Below are 11,335 nucleotides of genomic sequence, written 5' to 3'. Positions count from 1 at the left end.
TGTGAGGTATTTTAGCACTAGAGTGGAGATGCTCTTACTAGTAAACACAAACTGAACTAATTATTGTATTGTTGTTATCTAAATATTATATATTAAAAGTTTCAATTAAAACAGAATGTAAAAAATGAAAATTGCTTCAAGGGGTATGTTTGTAAAATTAAAGTTTACAAATTTTTAACTGGCTGTCCAAATTTCTTCAAGCATAAATGGTGGCAGCTGGTGCAAAAAAGTTGAACAATAAGGACAATTTCGGAAAATAATTTCAAATTCAACAAAAGGGGAAGATTCTTAATGATCTAGAGCTAGAACGTCGGGCAAAAAAGTAGCCGTTTTAGAATATCTCAAAATGACAATCGTACCCTGACTTTGTACCATACTTATTCCATCAATGCACACAACCCGCCAAAACTGGACAGGATATAAAAGTAAATTCTAAAAATTATAAAAGCAAACCTGAAGGGTAGATTAGGAATTAAATGAAAAGGCAAAGGGCGAATATGGCATTTGATATCTATAATTGTTAATTAATTAATTATCATGGGGAAAAGAGATATTTTTTCGGTTTGTTTTATCCTAAATTCTCTGCTTTTTATTGGGCCCCACCAGTGTATACTGACAAGAGCAGCAGTCTACTCAATTTCTTTCTCCGAAATTGAACCAAACATGACCAATCTTGACGTGGCATGTAAGTTTGAGATTTGAGAATGGTCGATATTGGAGGCGAAAGTTTCAAATTGGTCCCTAAATTTGTCAGTAAAAGCCACCACCCAAAGTTAACATTCTAGTCTATTTAATCCCAAAAGTGAATGAATATGGCCAATAATGTTCTTTATTTCTTCTCAATATGGCGTCTCTCTGTCCTTTGTTTGGAAATCTATAAAAATTGGGAGAGAACAACACTTGGGTTGAAATTTCAAATTTTTTATCATTTGACAGAGAATTAAAAAAAATAAAGGAATGTAAGAGGAAAATAAATAAAATGTAATGTATAAAATTATAAATGCATCTCCAACAATATTCAAAAATAGTGTGAATTTTACTCTAAAATTACACTATAGCACAACAATTAAATCTATTTTCATTCTAAAAAAATATTTTCAACATATTTCTAAATAATAAAATTTTAAACATTTTACACTTATACCCATGAACTATTCAATACTTATAAAATACATTCATATATTTATTTATAATAAAATATATTATCAATTTTAATAATATCTTTACTAAATATGTTTATATATGTATTTTTAATTATGTTTGCTAATTTTAAAAATATTAATTAAATAATAAAATACATTACATATACTTTATTTATAAAGTGTTGAATTAGTTAATACAAAAAAATTATTTAACGTTGAGAGAAGGGGCACAACCCCGAAGCCTACACGCCTCTGAAAAGCCGAGCACTACTTTAATCGTACCGGGATAAAATTGTCCCAGAGCGACCTGTAAATCCCTGCACACTTCTACTAAAAACGAGTCTAAAGGAAACCTAAGACCAGCAGCAAACTGCTCCTCGAAAAGAACCGCCCTACAAGAAGAACCCGGATAATCGGAGGCAGCCATATCGGCACCAGGTAATATTACCATATAATCGAAAGGAAAGCTATACTTAAAATAGATATTTAAGACTTCACTCCTACGAAGCTTTGATCTGGTAAAAGCCATAGTAGCGCATGCATCTTCCACTCGACTAAGAGGCATCCTAGAACAGGAAAATACAAATATGAATACAAAATAAAGATCAAACAAGAAATATATTGAAGAACACATTGAAGAACACATCGAAGAACATCAAGAACAGAAAAGGAATTTCCAGAACAATGATCATGAAGAACATATACAAGGAAGAAAACCATATTAACATCCAAGTAACAAAAGGGAACATACCTGAAGATCTGGATAAAACAAGTCACGAAGAACCAAATAATCAGACAAAGAACGAAGAGGAAATAGTTGCAGAAATAAGAACAAATTCGAAAAGCAAGTGAGAGGGAAAAAAGAAATGCAAAGAGATTAAATATGAAGAGTTTTGAATAAATCATTAATCGTTAAATCACTAAATGTCGACACGTGGCAACGCAGAATCTTACTAAAGAAGAAACGTCACCCACAAACATATGAAACGACTCGCCCGGAATACAAAGCGACTCGCCCGTATAAGGGGACTCAGCTCCAAAAGAGCTAAAATCCACTAAGGCATGAATACCAACTACTTCAACTCACTTGCGGGGGGGCTAATGATGAATACCGAATCCCATAGTAAATATAATGGAGCCGAGTCACAGGAGATCCACTCTCAGGTGATACCGGACTCTGTTGGCAAATAATCTCAAGTGTACGATATCGCGCAAGTAATATAACTTGGAAGACCAAGTATCGATCCCACAAGGAACAATGAACTAAACAACTAATTTCTAATATTCTTTAATTGGCTAGTAGGAAAATAAATGGATTTGTGTAAACTAATTATAATCTAAAGTGAATTAACTTAAGTAATTAGACTAAAAATCTGAAATCAAACAAATAAATTGGAGTTTAAACAATAATGGTAAAAAGCTCAAGGATTGATAATTCCAAATAAACTAGTAGAAGAATGAATCAAAATTTATCTAGTGATTTTATTATGAATCGAGCTATTCTAATGCACTGAATCCCGCTCTCTCTCAAGGCTCAAAGATTCAAATAAAATCACAACCTAATTAGCTAATCAATTATTAACTTGCTCTCACAATATTAAAACTGAATTAAATGATTAAATTGTAATTATGAAGCAAACTCAACGACTACCTAAATTCCAACCCGCTCTCACGGCGTTTTCCTCTAAGTTTTTAATTACCTATGTCTATTTAATTAACAATCTCTCAATTAGTTAATTAAACACAAAATCATGAACTAAGTGATCAAATTAATTCAAGCATTAATCTTAGTAATTAAAACACAATTTTACTCACTTAATAAATCCTAATCCAATTCGAAAACTAATCTAAATGTTCATATCAATCCCCGAACAAAGGATTTAGTTACACATGCTTAAGCTTAAATTAAACAAAGAAGAAGATGAATAATTAAACATAATTAGAACAATAAATACCGGAGTTGTCAATTTCGGAAGAATCGTCTAGATTAAACTTGAAATCTTCACAATCGTTCTTTGCAGAAACTAATAATAAACTACTTATAAACTGCTGAGAAACAGAAGCTAAAACGCTATTTTAAGAGAATGAAAATAAAACTAATGTAGTCTAAATTATTCTACATACTAAATTGAGTCTAGTACAAGGTCTTTATATAGTAGGAGAAGTTCCGGAGTCTTCTAACTCGTATTACAAATCAATTTGTAATAGGAGTTGTAATTGTGATTTGAGGAAGAATTTCAGTCCAATTCAAAGTCTGCTGCACGCGTAATTTTCTTCTTTCCCGTTCGGGAAGCCATAGTCCCGTTCGAGACATGCCCAGTTTTAACATGGTTCCCGAACGGGAGCCTCGTTCACGTTCGAAAAAACGTGAACCGAGAGCTTTGCTCTCGTTTGGTCCTTTGTGTCACGTTCGTGAGATGTTGATTTCCTCTTGAGTCCCGAACGAGACAAGGCCTTCTCGTTCGAGACTCATGCTCATTCTGCATGGTTCCCGTTCGAGAAACCTTTGTTTCGAACGGGAACAACCTATTTTTGCTCAATCTCGTTCGTGAAACTTCAATTTCTTCGTCCGCAAGCTACGCTTTTACTCGTACACGCAATCCACCATAAATTTGCCCCAAATAGTCGTTTTTCACCTAATTTCCACTGAAACACTAACAAACACTATTAAACATAAAAACGCCAAATAATGTATAAAAATAATACTACGCATGATGAAAAACCGAGTAAAATAGACCTTAAATATATGAGTAAAATACTCCTATCAAACCTCCTCACACTTACCCTTTGCTTGTCCTCAAGCAAGAAATAAATCTTACTCTACAAAATATGTTAGCAAATTTAGCCCATTACTTATTGATAAATCAATAATAGAAATCCCCGACCCTATGAATAATATGAAAAACAACCTTCTAAAACCGACAACTAAATAATGATGAAATCAAATAACAATAATAATTTTATGACATAATTCAATATAACAACGGTTACTAACTCATTAGTACAAGGTCAAATTGAATCACACTTCAAGCTTCACTATCACTTGCGGGACATGGAAAATAATCAATTTTTTTCCACTTAAGCAAATCATAGCACAATTTAGTAGAATCCGAGCTAATGGCATCAATATAATAACAAGTGTTTAGGGTATATATAATCAAAAGAAAAACTCACACTTGAAAACATGAATACTCACCATAAGCTTGCTCATAGTCCCGGACTCCGCTACTTGATTCGGTAATCAACAAAAATCATATGGTCTTTAATGGGGTTGTAACGTGGTTAAGGTAAAGGGTAGGTAAAAAGGATAAAACAAAGGCTAATTATCAACTTAATAAACTATTTATTACTACTATTAACTTATAGGTCGATCTAACTCCGCTTTTGCGTTTATATGAACTTATAACTTTCTTTTCTTTTTGAATTACGCTTTACTCATTGCTTTTTTGCAATCTCAGAATTTTTTTTTTCTTCTTTTTGAAGCTTTTGCTTGCAAATTTCTATCTCTCTTTTTTTTTTCTTTTTTCAAGGCGTAACTTTATCTTTTAAGCACAATGTAGTTCACTTTCTCTTTTCACTAATCTTGAGTTATTAATCACCTATATTCATCATAGTTATAATAGATAATTCATTAAGTCGATAAGGTAAACAAAAGAGGTAAAACATAGAACGGTAAAGGGTAAAATATGGTAAAAACAATAAAAAGGTTTAAGGCTCAAATTGGTGTAATCTAAGGGATAAAGGGTAGTCTATTTAAGTGGTCTAAACGAAAAGTTATACCTAATTGCCATAATCATTTAATTGTTGAAAACTCAATCATGTAACTTTAAACGGACACCGAGCAAGTTCTAGGAATAGAACATGAAATCAACACTCACAACAAGAAAATTAAGCTCAAAACTCTCAAAAGTGTGTAGTGTTATGCCATAAACTCAATTCCTACAAAAATTATGCTACTTATGCCAAAAGTTTAGAAACGACTATAAAAATAAACAATCAACATCTCATGAATCCGCATCAAGTTATTCAATTATGTTTCAACGATTTGAACAAGTCTAAATTTTGAATTCACCCTTATTTCATCGGATTATGTCAACGAATTATTAAGTCATTAAGCAAGCATCGCTTATCAATTGTCGAATTTAAGAAGTCGCGTTTCATACATTCATCGATTCGGGGAAATCTAAGATTGACAAATTAATTAAGATACACACCAAATCAACTAACACTTTCATAATTAAAAGACAAAGATTTAATGCAATACAAGCCTTTGAAAATAGACCACATTAATACCCTAAAACTGAAAATAAACTACCTAATAACACTGAAAATAAAGATAAATCACCGAAAAAAATAACCCAAACGAAAGATAAAATTTTCTTCCCCCCTCCTCACACTATTTCTAGCTATGTCCCCAAAGCTAAGAAATAAGAAAAATAAAAATAGAAAATTAACGGAGTTTGGGTTTAGAAAAACAAATCTCGCTCTAGTCAAAGGCCGGTGGATCCGGTGATGGTTCCGGTGATGGATAACGCTCTCCGCCGGCGGCATTAAAATAACCCCGAAGAAAATCCTCTTGCCGATTAAGTCGTGCCCGCATTCGATCTTGCCTCCATTGAAGTTGTGCAAGACCAACATGTTGTTCACGTCGGATATCTTCAAGTAATTTTTGGTTAGTTTCCCAACCTACCCGGTTTTGCTCCCATCCGGTCCGGTTTTGCTCAACCAACTCAGAAAACCGGTGGTCAAACCCGGAAACATGAGCCGCTTCTCCGGCTTGAGAAGTTTCCACGGGTTCCTTCCCCGCTCTTCTTCCTTCTCCTCCTTCTTCTTCCCGTGCTACCGCTTCTCGTCGTGTTCGTGTCACCAATCGTACCCTTCTATTATAGGGAATAACTTCTCCCTTCTTCACAAATCCGGCGACATCCAAATGGTTGATGTTAAGAGACCGTGCTAGAATGGTCTCAAAAGTTGCCAAAGTAGACGCCGTAGGCATACAATTGTATTTCTCGGCCAAAGCACGTATAATGAAACCATAGCCAATCTTGGATAATTCGGTTGGAACTTCCCTCAATCGCTTCAAAAGACGATACGCCGTGTTGACTTGGTAGGCTTCTATCTCCGGATGCAAAATAGCATTCAAAGCTAAAAGATCACTCTTGGCCACCTTCGAATATTCACTACGCCCGCCAAACGAGTGCCCAAACCACTTCAAAAACACCACAATAGCTATGTCTTTGATTTCATTAATTTTGGATCCCCTTGACCGATAATCATCACGATCCGTCAATTCTCTCCATATCTCCACTTGATCAAAATTTTGATCCCAATCCATCAACCCCGTTCCCTTCATTCCAAATATTTCCACCAAATCTTCAACACTAAGTGTATGGCTAGTGTTGTTGATGCGGAAAGAAATAGATGTAGGAGAACCGCTAACCGGTTTGAGAGTAGAGAAGAATTCACGAGTAATTTCATCGTAAGAGTGATGACTAACCTTTGATAATGCCGATAAACCCAAAATCTCCAAATAGCGCTCGACCTCATCCTTGATGCCAAGGCTTTCCATATCATCAAAATCGATTTGAAATGGAACTACCATTTCCCTTTCTTTGATACTCAAATATAAATCACCTTCCTCCTCCGTATGGATTTGGAAAGGTGCGTTATAGCGAGTAGTCAATATTTCCGAGGTGTTAACCCGAGATGAGGATGGAGCGGTTGATTTAGTACGTCCCCTTCCCACGGCCGGCAAGGGTGGATTCGCCGCTTCTTGATTTCTCGTGCTGGAACGACGGATTGGTTGATTTTCGGCGTTTTTGCTTCGTACCATTTTTGCGGAATGTGAATTTTCTAAGAAAAATTTAAGAGAATAAGAAGAGAAAATATTAGAAGAATTATGTTGGTTAAGAAAAATGAATAACAATGCAAGGTATTTATAGGAAAAATAAATCAAATCTCAAGATTTCCCTCCACTAATTTCAAACTCTCCATTTGATTTAACGATTTAGATTGAAACCATGTAATCAATCCAAGTGAATTTTAAGCACTAATTAGTGGTTTAGATTTGCCAAGTCATCAATCCAAGTGAAAAATTCAATTTTGTCAAAGTACTAATCTCAAGGAAACACAAATATTAAAAGAAACACAAGTTTCAAAAGAAATACAAGTCCCAAGAAATCTACCATATTTAAATTCAAAATTCAAATTTTTCAAAATATCTGATGCTTCCCGAACGGGAATAATTTAATCCCGAACGGGATTAGGCTTATTTCTCAGTATTAATTTTGTCCCGTTCGAAACCCTATCGAAACTAGGCAAAATTGCCTTGTGTCTCGAACGGGAATGGTCTTTTCCGAACGGGACAAAGGCAAAATTTGCCTAGTCCCGAACGAGAAAGGCCTTCACGTTCGAAAAAATAGAATCCGAGGGCTGAGTCTCGAACGAGAAAGATCTTTCTCGAACGAGACCAAGGCCAATTTTTGGCTTTCTCGTTCGAGAAAAGAGCTGTTCCGAACGAGAACCTCCTGAAATCTTTTATATACCTGCATAAACACAAAAACTCACCCCGGAATTAAACGGAAATAAATAAACAAATCAAAATTAAATAAGCATAAAAAGAATAAAAATAAAATAAATAATAATAATAAAAAAAAAACAAAACACGTAACCTCTCGAGATTGCCTCTCGAGTGCGCTTTATTTTCGGTCAAAAGCTAGACCGTGGCCCGGAATTTATGTAGGAGCGGTGAACGTGATTTGTTCCACCACTTGATCCGTCAAAGGTCGGCTTGCACCGTTGTCCATTTACTTTGAAGATTTCACCACTAGAGTTCTCCAATTCCAAAGCTCCATGACTTGCCACCGTTCGAATTTTGAAAGGACCGCTCCAACGGGATTTTAATTTCCCGGGAAATAATTTGAGGCGTGAGTTGTAGAGCAAGACAAAAGAGCCTTTCGAAAAAGTTTTAGGAACGATATGAGCGTCGTGCCATCGTTTCGTCTTTTCTTTGTAAAGCTTGGCGTTTTCATAAGCATTTAACCGAAATTCGTCCAACTCATTGAGTTGAAGCATACGTTTCTCCCCCGCCGCTTTAAGGTCAAAATTGAGCTTTTTAATGGCCCAATATGCTCTATGTTCAAGTTCCACCGGAAGATGGCATGCTTTCCCAAAAACAATACGATATGGAGACATTCCGAGGGGCGTTTTAAAAGTCGTACGATATGCCCATAATGCATCATCTAGTTTTAGTGACCAATCTTTCCTTGTGTTATTAACCGTTTTCTCTAGAATTCTCTTTAGCTCACGGTTAGAAACTTCAACTTGCCCGCTTGTTTGAGGATGGTACGGAGTAGCGACCCGATGATAGACTTTATATTTCCACATCAAGGCATCGAATTGCCTATTGCAAAAGTGAGATCCACCGTCGCTTATTATTGCTCTAGGAGTCCCGTATCGATTCATCAAACGTTTGAGAAAATCCAACACTACTTTGGCATCGTTAGTGGGTAATGCTTCCGCCTCTACCCATTTTGAAATGTAATCTACGCACACCAATATGTATTGCTTTCCAAACGACATAGGAAATGGACCCATGAAGTCTATTCCCCATACATCGAAAAGTTCCACCTCTTGAATGTTGGTAAGCGGCATTTCATCTCTCTTAGATATGTTCCCCACTCTTTGGCATCGATCGCAATGACTAACAAAGTCTTTTGCATCGCGAAATAGCGTAGGCCAAAAGAATCCGCACTCTAGCACACGAGCGGCGGTCCTTGATGTTCCATAGTGACCCGCATAGTCCGAGGAATGGCATTGACTAAGTATAGGCATCATCTCTTGTAGTGGGACACATCTCCTCAAAATCCCATCTCCACACACCTTGAAGAGGTACGGTTCCTCCCATAGAAACCGTTTAGCATCGCTCAAGAACTTCTTCCTTTGGTGGTAAGTCAAATCCGGCGGCATTATTTCGGAAGATAGATAGTTTGCGATATCCGCATACCATGGCGTTTCTACTTCCGAAAGTACCATCAACATCTCATCCGGAAACGTTTCATTAATCTCTACGCCACTTATAATTGGTTCCGGAATTTCTAACCTTGACAAGTGGTCGGCGACGACGTTTTCCGTTCCTTTCTTGTCGCGAATTTCAATGTCAAACTCTTGCATAAGAAGCACCCATCGGATTAGTCTCGGTTTAGCATCTTGCTTTGCAAAAAGGTATCGAAGGGCCGCATGGTCCGTATAGATGATAACCTTAGAGCAAAGTAAGTACGACCGAAATTTATCCAATGCGAACACCACCGCAAGCATCTCTTTTTCGGTGGTGGTGTAATTGAGTTGAGCACCCGCCAATGTTCGGCTCGCATAGTATATCACATGAAGCTTTTTCTCCTTCCTTTGCCCCAATACGCACCCAAGTGCTATATCGCTTGCATCACACATGAGTTCGAAAGGGAGAGTCCAATCGGGTGATGAAATAATTGGGGCCGAGATAAGGGCTTCCTTCAACATAGAAAAAGCAACAAGGCAATCATTAGTAAATTCATAAGGAATATCTTTAACAAGCAAATTAGTTAAAGGACGAGCAATGGAAGAGAAATTTTTGATGAATCGTCGATAAAACCCGGCGTGCCCTAAGAAGGCCCGAACGCCTTTTACGGTAGTTGGTGGTGGTAATTTCTCGATGATTTCCGTTTTTGCTCTATCTACTTCAATGCCGTCCTTGGAGATTTTATGTCCCAAGACAATTCCCTCCTCTACCATGAAATGGCACTTCTCCCAATTCAAGACTAGATTGGTCTCCTCACACCGGGCCAACACTCGTTCAAGATTATTTAAGCACATCTCAAAAGAGTCCCCGAATACCGAAAAATCATCCATGAAGACCTCCATAATATCTTCAATCATATCGGCGATGATGGAAGTCATACATCGTTGAAATGTTGCCGGTGCATTACAAAGACCAAATGGCATCCTCCGATAAGCAAACGTTCCATAAGGACATGTGAAAGTTGTTTTCTCTTGGTCATCCGGGAAGATAAGAATTTGATTGTACCCGGAATATCCATCGAGAAAACAATAATAAGCGTGGCCCGCTACCCGCTCCAACATTTGATCGATAAATGGTAACGGAAAATGGTCCTTCCTCGTCTCCGTATTTAACTTGCGGTAGTCAATACAAACACGCCATCCCGTTACCGTCCTAGTGGAAATTTGCTCACCCTTCTCGTTCTCAATCACCGTCATCCCCCCTTTCTTTGGAACGCATTGAATGGGACTAACCCACGTACTATCGGATATGGGGTATATAATTCCGGCGTCGAGAAGTTTTACTATCTCTTTGTGCACGACCTCCTTCATATTTGGATTCAAACGCCGTTGTCTTTGAGCCGATGCTCTTGACTCATTTTCTAGGTGGATCTTGTGCATGACTACCGAGGGACTAATTCCTCGGATGTCCGAAATTTGCCAACCGATCGCCAATATATGTTGCTTCACCACTTTGACAACTCTCGCTTCTTGTGTTTCCGACAAGTTGTTTGAGATGATGATGGGAAGTGTCATGTTGTCGCCCAAAAACGCATACCGTAAGTGAGACGGTAACGTTTTAAGCTCAACCTTTGGTGGAGAGATAGAAGAAGGTGGTGTCACGCTCTCTCTTCTAATCAAATTTTCGGCTTTCGGCTCATCTTCTTTGGAATATTCTTCCCCGGAAGTTGCTTGTGTCTCCTCGGAATGGAATATGACTTTTGAAACCGGAAAAAGTTCTTCCACGATTCCATCAATCATATCCAATTTCATGCATTCCACCTCTTCAAAAGTGTTGTGCATAATCCTTTTCATATCGAACTCTACTTTGTCATCATCGATACGCAAAGTGAGTCGTCCGGCGTGCACATCTATCAATGCCCTCCCCGTGTTCATGAAAGGACGCCCAAGAATCATAGGGCATGTTTTATCCGCCGCATAGTCAAGTACGACAAAATCCACCGGAAAGATGAATTTGTCTACTTTGACTAGAACATCTTCTACCACTCCGTATGGCTTTTTTAGGGAGTGGTCCGCCAATTGAAGCATCATTGATGTTTGCTTCAAAGTTTGATCACCAAAAATATCCCTGAAAGGAAACAAAGGCATTAGATTGATACTTGCTCCTAAATCACATAGACAATTAATTGAATTTAAAT

This window comes from Mercurialis annua, linkage group LG2 (assembly GCF_937616625.2).
Source record: "Mercurialis annua linkage group LG2, ddMerAnnu1.2, whole genome shotgun sequence".
Classification (NCBI taxonomy): Eukaryota; Viridiplantae; Streptophyta; class Magnoliopsida; order Malpighiales; family Euphorbiaceae; genus Mercurialis; species Mercurialis annua.
Note: the sequence above shows the minus strand (reverse complement) of the source record.